General features: G+C 39.1%; 1 protein-coding gene across 5 annotated transcripts in view; it reads left to right on the top strand.

Moving 5' to 3' along the window:
- The window catches only part of LOC129774736 (rho GTPase-activating protein conundrum), a 231,034-nt gene that overhangs the window by 14,419 nt on the left and 202,137 nt on the right, over positions 1–14,478 (top strand). The gene's annotated exons all lie outside the window — the stretch shown is intronic.

Genomic DNA, 14,478 nt, shown 5'->3' with positions numbered 1-14,478 from the left:
GTCGAGAAAGACGCACCACGCTAGATATGAGGTACAGACTAGGGGGGCGTTGCTGATCAAGGGTCAGCTGCATCCCAATAGGAAGTATCCCGAGTCGGGCACACGTACAGAGCATTGGAGACAGCAACATCCGAATTACGAAAACACTTGTAATACTAACCTCGAGCCAACCGCGAGTAATCGGTTACATATTACTAACATAGATAATAAGAAAAATTGTCAAAGTATTGAACTCCCGGCCCCGTGAGGCTAACGCCATATGAGCCTTGATAAAAATATATATTTTGGAAAAAAAAAAAAAACCTCCAGTAGAAACAAATATAAATTATCGAACCGCAATAAAGCAACGGATTGGTTCCAACTTTCGAGAAGAAAATACCACTTCGATATTAATTCGAAATGCGAAAGACCACACTTATTCCTATTACATGGCGACCGTAACAGGATACCAACCTGCATTTTTTGTATATATTTTTTCTTCTCATTTGGGTTCCCTTGGCTAGTGCTGTAAACTCTGCATGGTTTGAGATATATTGAATGCTATTCTCTGCTTGACCGTGACTTTTATGCATTTCTGACTGGCTAAAGGTGGTTTTATATTATCAGATATGTAACGCACCAGACAAGATATGCTTCATACAAGACAGATATGTTATAAATGTGTGTGTTTTGAATGTATATATAACGTACATATAGCGGATCCAATCCGGTAATACACAACCTACAAGAAAACCAAAACCTATCAAAATTAATCGATTTCGACCAAATCTGTTGGACGAATTTGCTCTAGAGTGCAGGGTTGCCATAATAAAATCTATATATACTCAAAAAAATCTTTTTATCTTAGTACTTTTCCAGAAAATCTGTATGGATATCTGTATTGAATTTATGGGTCCAATTTTTAGCCATTATTTGAGCTTTATTATCATTGTTTGGAATTGTTATTATACGATGCTGGTGGTATCCACGTAGTGCTAGTAAACATATACATTGTAGTAAAAACACAATACTTCATTGAGGTGTAATGAAAGTTTGAACAGTTGCATTATTGATGAATGCTTGCAGTGCGCTACGTAAATACCCTCATTATCACATATTCTTGAGCACACACAAAAATGTAAGGCTTGTAATGGTAGCATACTGAATAAATGCCAACGAATGAAAAAGGGAACATTAAATTGGAATGGAGCCAAGGTGTTTAGAATAAGGGCAGGTTCTGACAGAATTTTTTATGCTAAATTTAAATTTTTTGAACTTTTCTAGTTCAAACGTTTACCAATTCATTGCAGCAAATGGTTATTTTTCTGCTCTCGTCCAGTTTAATACTTGTTTCAACAGCTTCAATGAAGATTTTATAGGTTTTTTAGATGCTGCGTAAATTTTCCAAAATCTGATACTGCGACCTTAGATTTTATGTATTGTTCTGGGCATATATTATCTAAAAAGTACGATACAGAATTCTAGTTTCCTAGTTGATCTGAGTAAATTCAACACCAAACAGTAGTTCAAAAAAAGTAGCATAGATTTGCTCATCGAGTCGTTCAAATGATGAGAAATTCGTTTCACCGTTTGGTTTCGTACTTAACTGGAAAATTGAAGAACAGTTTCAAATCGTTGAACCTTCGTAGACTACGTTCAACGACGGATTCTAGTGAGAACAATCTTGTTGCAGATAAATTAAATTATTCTCATAAAAAAATGCAAACGACAACAGCTAAAAGTTTTTTTGGCTCCCAACTCGGTAGACTCATCAATTATGATTAAAAAGTCTGAACTTTCCATTTCCTCGATTAGCTCCTCGTCGTCCTATCATTTTTTTTTAATTCAAGATTGAACGATTCAAAAACATTAGCTACCGCGAATGGGATGTTGTTTTCTATTGCCCAAAAATTCTCAACTAAGATTCTTACGCTTTGTCCTAAAAGAAATAGTCTTCAATGTTCGGATTGTCAGAACCCCTAAGCAGGTCATCTGCCTTATTTGTGTAGACCGCAATCCCTGTTCTTAACATGGACTATACCGATTATTCAGTGTAATGGGAAAGTCTTGTGATCTACACAAATGCTTGGGAAATTAGAAGTTTTCATTGCAACACCATTCAAAAACATTGGAAATTTTCTAATTATATATATTGTATTAGATTACTAGGGAATAATCAAATCGATTGCAATATAGATCGACCTCTCGTAAAATCATCTAGAAATGACTGAGAAATAAGCGCTCGAAATGGAAAATTTTCGTGAAGTGATCGATGTTCAGTTTTTCAATTTGTAATCTCAATATGTTCCCGAAAGACGTAATTCTACGTCAAACCGTATCAATAGTTCATTCAGATATGCACAATCCTTACTATAAGAAATTTCGAAGAAAAACGGAATGAGCATTGGCGCATATTTAACTTTCATATTTGCTGTGCTTTTGTATTATTTGAATTTCATATTTCCATTTATCTATTGTAAGACGTAGGCTTTTGCATTTTTCCACCATAGATCAAACAAGAGAAAGCAGGCCATTACGCTACCAATGAATGTCAAAAAAGAGATTCATTTCATGGTATAGGTGAGGTGGGAAAAATTGTTGAAACAGATTGATCAAAAATAATTATTGTATAGAATTATTTTTTAAAAATTTGTAAATTCTGTATGATATCCCAAAAATCTGTAATCTGTATCTACGGATTCTTGGTTCTTAGTTTTAAAAAATCTGTATAAATACAGAATATTCTGTAGATGCTGTGGGTATATGCTGTGGGAATCAAAGCAGCTGTCGAACATTAACTGAACATTCCAAATGGCCGAATTTATCAGCATAAGTGAGAAACATGAGTATCAACATAATTTCACAAAAAAATCGAATATCGAATGGACGTAACCCGCGGAAATTTAATTGCTTTAAAGTCGTTGTAATTTAGGCGGTCGGTCAGGGCCGCCTTCCTCTATCAGTAACACAAAGACAGTTCATTTCAGTTCAGGTTAAACTTCTTCTCTGGAAGACTAAAACGTGAACAACTGCAATACAAAATTCGGAAAGTCCTGCTATATGCAGCTTCTTGTTGTTATCGTTTCTGAAAATTGGATAGTTCGCAGTGTGGACCGGACCACCCAATGCGGGGCATGTTGGCTAATTTATTGTTCCTACCGTTGATTAGCATACCCGATTTCGAACTTCGGATTGTTCGGAACATATACAAACGTTATTTGCATGTTTTAACTTGTTGTTTTTTGCAGCAATGCAAAAAAAACTATAGATCGTTTGACCTTTCGGAACATTCGCTTCCAAATAGTTGTCATTGTCACATTTCCCTTTCACGAGCCATATCGGTGCTACTTTTTTGGTGGCTGTCTTGCTTTATTCCGTTAAAATGGGTTCGATTCAGACAAAGATTGTGCTCCACATTTTACCTTTAGCAAAACAAGTTCCCAGAAGGAATAAATTTTATTATAATTGCTATCGAAACCGGTAACTTGATTCTTACCGTAGAGCTGTTTCATCAACTGTATTATTTCATCATCCGAACGGGAAATTTACGGCTCCGAATCATTTTCAGTTAACCCAAATCAATGATCAAAGATCATTGCATGAAAAACTTCAAGACACAAAACACATATATCTAATGTTCAAACTATGTGAACAATTGAGATTACCATCACAGTCGTGCCGTCGCGATCCATCATAATAACGTGAAAACCATCCACGTATCAAGCAAAAATAAAAACGCGCAAAATACGTCAATACCTGGCGAAACCTCTCAGACAGAGTAACCACGCTAATCAGTTATTCGGGATCTTAGCCAAGGAACCATCCACGTAGAATAAGGGTGCGCCTATCGCATCCACCATTTGGACCGCCCGGTAACAAAAAATGATGCGAGGCGAATTTTGCGGAGATTAATTGCGAACGAGAACTTTTGAAGGTCGCACCGCGCCATACATGGTTTGGAGCGATTGACGACCGAAAACGGAAACAAAATATCGAATTAATAACCACCACAACCTGCTATCACGAGATACCATCGGGGGCATCACAGATTTATGCTCATTGGTCAGAAAGTGTAGCGTTTTACGTGTTGTTACGAAGCAGCAGCAGCAGCAGCAGCAAATGTTAAAGCAGAAATTTGTGATGATAGATGTTCATTAGCTGACACTCCCAAACAAACTTAGTATGCAAATTCAAAGATTCCATCGGAGGCATTCTTGGAACGCGTCGTCCGAAGGCAGCACGCGTTGGAAGGCCCAATTCGGTCCGATGAATATAAATATCTTCTGGAAGTCCGCGTCTCACCGCAGAGTTCATAAAAAGGGTTGTTTATAGAATATATTTATTGCGTAGGATTGGAGCCGCACTCATAGGTCCACGGCTGATCCGTTACGAACCTGGACGTAACAAATGGGTTGACGGGCAATTAATGTGTGAAACGGCGGTGCTCAAATGGCCCCAGTGTTGAGCGGAAATTTAACTAATGATAATAACAATTCAATCGACCAATATGTGTGTGAATAGAAATTAGCCTCCAATACAAATCGGACCGTTTCTGAAGGAAAACCACTCCGGGTCCTCCGGTGTGCTGTTTGACCTTCTCGCCAATACGCGATGTGGTCTATCATCATCGTCATCACCATCATCGACAAGCGGCCAGAAACGAACGGCGGAATTAATTATTCAATCCGCATCGCGCAGGGTGTTGTCGCGAGGCTTAAGTTTAAGTGATACCCACCACCAACCGACCGGCCGCGCACGGAGAACAACAATATAACGCCCCCTTCTCTCTCGCACCCACACACCATCTTCACCCGCAGTCACGTTATTAATATTGCTGGAAACAGGTATGCAAATGACATTCCAATCAGAAGAAGATTTCGCTGAACGCTGCAGTATTTGCATATTTCGTTACACCTTCTTGCGGCAGCGCGGCAGTCGTTTTGTCCAATTCGTGAATAAAAATTCGAAACCTTCGAATTTCATTCATGCCAAAGCGCGGGAAGGCACACTCTCCACCGATGCTGGATGACTGGTTTGCACCGGGTCGTGGGACGATGATCCAACAAGTGTTGAGTTTGAGCTAATAATTAGCTGCTAATGAAAAGAGTTTAGTCTGCAGAATTAAGTAGAATAGGTTCTTTCACTTTTAATTCATACCGACAAAATGAGTCAAAAATTTCGGAGATTTTATTATCGTATCTTTTCGAAGGTTTCAACAATTTAGGGTGTGTCCAGAATATAGCACACAATTTGTTTCACTCACAAAAAGTGGAGCATGAACCTTGTTCAATAGCACAACTGTGCAGTATGATGAAATTGATTTTTGATTTTTGACGTAGGACTACGTCTTTCATTTCTATACCGGGGTGTAAAATCGAAGTTTCGAGAACGAAAGCGTTACGCCGGAGACCGAGATTTTGAGCGTTAATAGTTTCTAAACAACTGAACGAAATGGTATGATAAACACTTCATTCGAAAGATAAAATGTCTACCCGTTATACACTTGTTACTTTTTGATCCAAAAACTTGTTTCAATAGCCTTAAACTTGCTTTCAAAACAGGCTATTGAAATGAAATCACCAATCGGTATATAAGCGAGCGCCGCTCGGAAATCCACTCACAGGGACGAATGACCCTTGGGTTAAAGTCCCTTTAAAAACAAGAACCGATCCGAAATCCACTCAGTTATAATTGAACAGCGATTGGAGCATGTTGTCGCTGTTGTGGTGAAGCGAACTTCATTCATCATGAAAGCGCTGATGAACGGTGTCACCAAGGGCCTGTTTGTGCACTTTAGGCCTGAAGGGAATCCATCAGGAGGAGAGAGATGCCACTGAAAAAGCGACCAAGAAAGTACCAGCATCGAAAAACGGTTCCGCTTGAGGCATCGGAGCAACCGCCACACACACACACATACACGCGAGCCACTCTTTTCGTTTGGTTATTCTACAGCATCAAGAAAAATCTGGAAAGATGTTATCGTTGCTGAAAAATAATCTGCCAGTTCTGCCAGATCAAAAGAATTTTAACCACCTTCCTGTTGACCGATTGATCTGAAATTTGGAGCACGCCTTTATCTCTGCTGTCGTTATAAAGCTGCGTATTCTATGGTTTTGAAAATCCAAGATGTCGGTCGCTACAAAAAGGCGGACTACATATTTTATCAAAACTCCATCAATTTGGGTATCAATGAAAGGGCTTGACTATCATGTCCAATCACTGTTCGTTAGACGCGCTACTCTTTCGTTTTAATCTTGCCGATGGCAATATCTGTGCTTGTGGCCAAGGTTACCACGACATCGAACACGTTGTTTGGTCGTGCGAGGTGTATCTTGTTGCCAGATCGAATTTAGAAAACTCTCTTCGGGCCAGAGGAAGACAGCCCAATGTGCCGGTGAGAGATGTGTTGGCTGGTTTAGACCTTGATTACATGTCCCAAATATACGTCTTCTTAAAAGTTATCGATCTTCGTGTGTGATTGTCCTTATATCCTTATATTTTCCTTTTCCTTTTCCTTCGCGAGAAATTAAATCCCTTCTTACTAACAATAGAATAAGGTGAAATGTAAATACATATTAGATATAAGATAGGCTTAAGAATTGAGTATGATGAATGTGAGTGCGAATGTGAGTGTGAACATTGTCAACATATCCTTATATCCCTTCCTTTTCCTGAAAAAAATGTCACCCTTCTAAACTCGAGCAAACCGCGAGTAATCGGTTTTCTACTTCATTAACACTAGAATTAATGAAAAATGATTATATATACTTGTAACAATACAGATAGGAGTTTGGCTCCTTTAAACTTATGTAACTGAGCTTGTAAAAATAAACGATTTAATAAAAAAAAAAGGGCTTGACTAGTAGAACACAGTTATTTATGAGAAATGTAAATCCAAAATGACCGCCATCACAAAAAGGGACATTTTTTTCAATTCATCAATATGGGTATCAAACGAAATAGCTTGACTAGTAGAACATACTTATTTATGAAAAATCGCATTTTGAATGTACTGTTGGAAAATCAATATCATTATGTCGTCTATATTCAGTTCATCTAGCAAATCGTCCAGGTCTTTACTTGCGTATAGTTCCTCAATATCCGCGTATAGAATCAATATCGGAACTCGATGAGATAATAACCGGAATAACCGAATTGCCGAATGTGATATAGTTTATGACGATTATTTTCCCACAAATGTGACATATGTTCTTAGTATGATATATTCACAGAATCATCGCAATCGATTGAACAGAATATTCCATATTCTCCAATAAAATTGTAGTTATTCATCGCCATTGAATATAGCATATAAAGCAAGTACGTTCGGCTGAATTTCATTTTTTATTATCATTTCCAACACTGTATAATTGACTGAAAACATATTTTCATGATTTCATTCGGATTCAACAGAAAAGTAGTCCTGAATCGAGCCCGAATTCATTGATATCGTTGCCCGCTTATTTCTTTAATGCACCGACAGTTGAATTTGGGTCCCGCAATAAACTCGACCGAATCGCTCTGGGTGACGAAGGTGTTAACAGGAAAGCTTCTGAAGATTGTTTTTCCCCATCAGTAGAATATTTTTGTATTCAATATTGGATACATAAAACCTTGTGCCTCCAACGTAACGCTCTCGTTTTCGAAGTTCCCCAAATATTCATTTATTCGTTCATTCAAAATGGATTCAGATTCAACTTTAAACGAATGATCACTAATTCAACGATAGTCCTACGTCAACCTTGGGGTTATGCCACAGATATAGCCCACTTCCTGTTTTTGGTTGTTTTAACTGTCAATATAATGTATTTCCAATAGCAGTATATTTCATGAACATACAGGGGCTACACTTTGAAAATCTAAATAAAGTTAGCGTCACGAAAAATGTCCAATTACGAGCAATTATTGCTCAGTAATTTTTCAATGGATTTTCAAGATTTTTGTACCAATCGTTTTGAACACTTCCCAACAATTTAATGCAATACAGTAAATTCTATTTTTTCAGTAGTTAGTCTTTTAGGGAGAAATTTCAGGCAAGTACCCAGTTTCCTCAAGATCTCCGTACCGTGATACTTCTCCTAGTTCCTGCAGATCTTCTCCATAACAATCTCAACTTACTTCTCCGTACCCGACACTGTACAGTGGGGCGACTCAATACAAAGCCTGGCTAAGCAAACAAAAAGTGTCGATAAATGCGAAAAAAACATGGTATTTACATAATTCCGGGATGCTGAACACGAATCTGACATCCATTTTTTCTTTGGGGCCGTCCATAAAGCACGTTATCCTGTTTTTTGGGATTTTATGGCACCCTCTTTTACGCAGTATTTTTCACATACTTTTCTAAATATTTTTATGATCTTTGAGCACAAGCGTTGGATTTCCATTATCCACAATTAGCGACTTCATCATATGTCCCACGATTTTATTTTAGTCTTATCAATGCCATAGACTAATGAAGGAGAGGTGTGATAACTGCTAACTGCTACTTGCCTAATTATTTTCTAGCATTTTTTCATCGTTTTGATCGATTCGTTTCTCTCGTTTAACAGGGAAAAACTCCAACACACCTCAGCTGAAACACTTCTACTGTTTCACCGTTGTCTGCTCATGGGACGACGGTATAATTGATCTGACATTTAATATCTCTGAAAGCATACCACTTTTTTCCATCTAATGCATTCGATACCAATCCATCAAGCAAGTAATTCAACCCAGCGTTAAAACACTAAATAATCGAATTCACGCCGTATCGGCGAAGAATACGATATCAAACCCGTGTTACTAGCTAAGCCTGCATAATTCTATCCACACTGAGCCAGCATGTTTTGCGAGCGGTCCAAATATTAACTTCCCCTTTTATTGCTTTTATTATTGGTATTGCTATTTGCAACTTGACCTTGGCTGGTGATCAAGTTTTGCCGCCGCGGCTCGATCTCAAGGCAATCGCATGTCGCGCCCCCTCGTGCCGTTTGTGGCAACGTGGGCGAATGTAATTTGAATAGAGTGGAGTTCAAAGCCGTTCTGGTCTGGGCTAGCTGAGTGCAAGTCCGTTGTAGTCGAGGAGACGCGTTCCACAGCCAGACGGCAGTTATTACCGCTATGACGACGATCGATGCGAGGAGGTGTCAGGTTTTGGTTGGGTCGCCAAAATTGGTTCTACCATTTAAATGTACGCCATTTTGTGGCCACAGCCACAAAGGTTTCCGCGTTTGGTTTAATGGTGCCACGAGGACGCGCGAGGTACAGTTTAACGACAGTGAGAATCCATATGAAAGTACAATGTGTAATTCAGCACATGGTTACACACGCAGGTGGGTTAGAAAATAAAAGTTGTCAAATCGGCATCAACACCATTTTTTTTTCGCTGATGGTTGCGCGAAAAAAAAGTAGTGCACCAATCTTCGTTCCGTTCATATGTACGCGCGCACTAGGGAGAAACGTGTATGGAATTAATTCACCACCAAAGAGGTGCAAGCAATGTGAAACTTTTTAAGCCGCCGCCGCATTGTATTCGCGAGGTTCGCCATTTGCGGATTGAAGTGTGCCAATCTCGACTTTTACTTCCAATACAATCGCATTGTTAACACTCCCAAGTGCCACACTTTTTGGACCGTTCGAATTTAGAGCTCGGCATGCCCTAGTCCAGTAACATATGATCAGGGGGAGAAATTTCTCCGAGTTGTACGATGAATTCGTTATGAGGGTGCGTGGGTTTGACGGAAATTGTTTTAATGCAATGGGTGGCGGGAGTGAATCTTCTTCGTATGGACGGAAGCATGAATCAAAAATACAGACTTATTATGAGTTCAATTGCCTCAATGCGGTTACAAGATTTTTGAGCACTGGCCTTACGTTCAGGCAGTTTCCGAAATAAATGACAAATGATCATGGTAATCATCCATTTTTTTAGTTCCCTTCAATGAAATCCCCATTAAAGGCAACACACGTGACAACGCTCCGCCAACACATTTTCCATTAGTCAAAACTGGTATGGCCTACAGATCCCTCATCAAATTATTTTCTGTGGGCTTCTTCAGACCTGTGTTGTGAAATTCTTTGATGTAGGATAACGTCCCTCTGGAACATATTGGAAGCACACATTGAAAAACTGAAAATAAGACGACGGCAAAAAAATGTTTTGATGAAATTACGAGATGTTTGCACCAAAAGCACAAAATGAAACTCAAAGCATTCGTCGAAATCTCCCCCGCACGCAGGATGAACGACCAGACGAACCTAATTACCACCATAACGCATCTACCGGTAAATTGCACTTCAAACTGAACCAAGCCTCACTCAATAATGTACCTAATTTTTAAACAACTTCATGAGTTGCTCTCATTTTTCCCCCTCATTCGCGGTATGCACTAAGATAAATCATACCACTCTTGATTAATTAATAGCGGGCCTACATACAACACCTTCTTCCAGTGGCTCTCTCATTAAAACAGAAACCAAGGCATAACGCATGCCTTCGCATCCCTTCCCCGCCCCGAACACCGGAACACCGGACATGGGAAAACGGCCTGAAAATACCACACGTTTCGCGCATATCCGCAATCCGCGGTATCCGTGCGCATTCCGGCATCCTCCGGCATTAGCTTCGTTAAGGGCCTTCCTCCCCCACCTTGCGGCAAAATCGATTTCGGTGCCCGCCGCGTTTTGGATTGTGACGATTCCGATGAATTAAAAGGCGGTCTGCGATCATTTGCGAAAGCGAACCAGTTGGAGTTGTGCACAACCGAACGGAGTAGAAAGTGCCCACCATATTTCGCCAGCATTTCATTTCACGCTTGCGGTTCGGGCTCACGGCGCGGTTGGTCGAGAGTACGCGTGTTGGGTCGTTACTTTTTACACGCAGAGCGATAATTCGGGGTTAATTCGGTTGTTCTACTGAATAATTTGCATAGAATTATAGAGTTTTTTTTCGTTGTGATGTTCCAATGGTTATATAATCATGAATTTCAATAAGTCCCAGAAAAGGCGTCACCATTTTCCATTTGCGTTTATATTAGGGATACCATCTGTCCTGATTTTGAGATGCTTTTGGAGTGTCCCGATTTATTTTTTCATATTCTAATATGTGTTTTATAACAAATTCAATTTTGTTTTTGAACTTGAGCTTGGGTAGACTGTTCGCTTCGTAGTTGCTCTCCGAGATTGATCTGAACCAGCGAAACTGCACAAAGAACACACCGAATGACGCTTTGGAGTAGCAAATCATTCTCATTGTGCAAGTTTCAGTCGGGCACGTCCTCACAGTCACCACTAGAATGGAAGGAATGTTAGTATTATATTCGCAATCAGAAGGGTCGCATCTAAGGGGCTGTCCACATACCACGTGGACAGAAAAAGCACTATTTTAGACTCCCCCCTCCCCCTCCGTGGACAAGCGTGGACATTTTCATACCTCTATCCTCCTTTGTCCACGTGGACATTTTTACTTTTTTAATTAAAATAATTGAGTGAATTGCGCCTAAATTCCATGTAAATTCCATTTGAGTTTATTTTATTTTTAAATTTTACTTGCTGTACCCTGCTGTATCAGCTATACTGTGGCCCATTGTTGTTGTACGGTAGAGAAATGAGTAGCATAACAAGGCACATTTTTCGTTTAATTTTGAAATATTTGTGTGCATATAATATAAAGGGTGTGTCACATCAAATTGCATCACGGAAAAAACGCTGTAGAAATTTAATTTTTAGGAATTATATCTTCAGCTTTCGCTTATAATCAAATAAGAGTGTATAGATCACGTTGGCCATGTTTCACTGTAAATTTTTCGTAAATTTGGAAAAATGTCGTCGAACGAAAAAGAGCGTCGTGAATTAATCCTGCGCACTCATTTCGAGAATCCGGAGTTGTCACATCGGGACATCGGTAAGATACTGGGAATCGTCCAATCCACGGTCAGCAGAGTACTAAAACGATACTTCGAGAACCTAACCATCGACCGGAAGGTGAAGAACGGCAAAAATGGATGCTCCGTCAGTGAAAAAGATCACAAGCGCGTAGTTAAGCAGTTTAGACGTGATCCGAGAAGTTCGGTCCGGGATGTCGTCAATAAGCTGAATTTGTCAAGTTCATTCGTCCAGCGGACCAAGCAGCGGGAGGGCCTGCGTACATACAAGGTTCAGAAGGCTCCTAACCGCGACGAAAGGCAAAACATGGTGGGGAAGACGCGAGCCCGGAAGCTGTACACCAAAATGCTGACGAAGCCGCATTGCCTGGTAATGGACGACGAAACCTACGTCAAAGCGGACTTTCGTCAGCTGCCGGGCCTGTTGTTCTTCTCCGCAGAGGACAAATTCAGCGTTCCGGAGGAGATTCGCAAGCAGAAACTATCCAAGTTTGCCAAAAAGTACATGGTGTGGCAAGCGATCTGCTCTTGCGGAAAGCGGAGCGCCCCCTTCGTGATGACCGGCACGGTAAACAGACAGGTTTCCCTTAAGGAGTGCCTACAGAAGCGCTAACTACCACTATTGAAGCAGCACGAGGGCCCGACCATCTTCTGACCGGATCTCGCTTCGTGCCACTATTCAAAGGACGTGTTAGAGTGGTACGAAGCCAACGGGGTCACCTTCATGCCAAAGGAAATGAACCCGCCCAACGCGCCGGAGCTTCGCCCAATAGAGAAATATTGGGCGATTATGAAGCAGGCCCTCCGGAAGAACCCAAAAGTTGTCAAATCGGAGGCGGACTTCAAGAGAAAATGGATTTCTGTTAAAAAAAAACTACAACCTGACGTTGTACAGAACCTTATGGACGGGGTAAAGAGGAAGGTGCGAGCATACGGGCTTGGGCTCGAAGTATGAATAAAAAGAAAATGCCAAAAGTTGTTTAATAGTTTTTATTTTACTGTTCAAAATTTTCAAAAGGATCGGTCTACTGGGCAAATTTCTACAGCGTTTTTTCCGTGATGTAATTTGATGTGACACACCCTTTATATATTTTTTGTTTTCCCATTATCAGCGAAATTATAAAGGCTATCTGATTTGAAAACACGTAAAGTATAGTTGACCAGTTGAGGAACAATCCGCATCTGAATATAAACTACACAACTTCAAAGATTGATCTTGAGCTTTACTAATTGTGATTGCATACGTCAATCGAATAAAAATGAATGAATTTAAAATTATTTTCAAATGCAATTTTAATTCACGATTTTTCAAACAGTTGCCAAAAAATTTGCTGATATCACATAAAATACATATTTGATACGATAATGTTATTTTAAGTTCACAGCTTTGTTTCAAAAGTGTACTTATTCAATCTGAAAATCCATTGACATCCTCGCCCGTAATAATCCAATCAACCTGATTAATTCGTTTCCATTTGATTTATATGAAATTCGACTACGATCTGTTTTACAGAGATATTCTCGATCGAATGAAAAATTATCCTTTCATTTTGGATTATGATTTTTTTGGATTATTGGATTATGATTATGATGACATAACGATTGCACAGCAAGTTGTGAAAACTTTGAAATGATCTATACAAAACCCATTTATTGCTTTGACAAATGCATTGTTTTATGACAGAGTTACAGCGTTCCCAAAACCATTCAACCAATTCAAGCAAAATTCGATGTCGTATTCTGGTCCTTTATTATTTTTTCTGTTTAGTGCAGTTCTCCCCGCTCCGGAATATGATCGATCACATCAAATGCTGATTCATCTTCACTCTGGATTTCCGATTCACCTTTCGTCGGTAGCACAATACGAAACCTTGTCCACCATAGTTCGGAGAATTTTCAGAAGGTATTAAAAGCGTATTAATATATATATATATATATTTTTTTTTTTCAAATCCTTATCGATTATTCTGCATTGAGTGTCTAGATGACTTTCAAAGAGCTAACGGGGGAAAATTACATCAGACAACTCACGATTCATTGATTCCTAACTGAGAAATCAAGCTCAAATCTCAACTATGAAAGAATTATTGAACATTTCTTGAGACCCATTTTTTTGCCTTAAGTTTACCCCAATTCAAAATTACGCTTCTAGTATGATTCAATTGCATTCATTTGAAAGATGAGAAAATTTAGCATAACATTCTGTTGTGAAACATTTTAAATAGTGGAAGATAACAATACAAATAACAATATAAATACATTGTGGTTTCAAGGGAAGGAATTGTAGAATGGTTGAAGAGCTTCAATTTTGTTGATAGAAACAATCAAGTTTATAATGCATTTTTGGGAGAAAAATAATAAAACCCTTAAAAACAAGGAAAAATAAGTTTTTTCCGCTTCTAGAAGGTATTCCAATTCATCAATTAAATTTTTTTACAACAGCACTCTAGGCGAAGTTTTCAGAAAAAAATATTAGAATACTGGGTCAATTGACTAAAGTTTGACGACTGGTGTTGCATGGATCATCTTACGCAAATGTTAATATTAATTCATAGGAATTGACGAAATTCCAATACTTTGAATACAGTAAGTAATACAGAAACATTGATTTTACACGTAATTCTGCATGATAAAT

Source organism: Toxorhynchites rutilus, chromosome 3, assembly GCF_029784135.1.
Source record: "Toxorhynchites rutilus septentrionalis strain SRP chromosome 3, ASM2978413v1, whole genome shotgun sequence".
In the NCBI taxonomy this organism is placed as follows: domain Eukaryota; kingdom Metazoa; phylum Arthropoda; class Insecta; order Diptera; family Culicidae; genus Toxorhynchites; species Toxorhynchites rutilus.
This window is presented reverse-complemented; position numbering and strand designations above follow the sequence as displayed.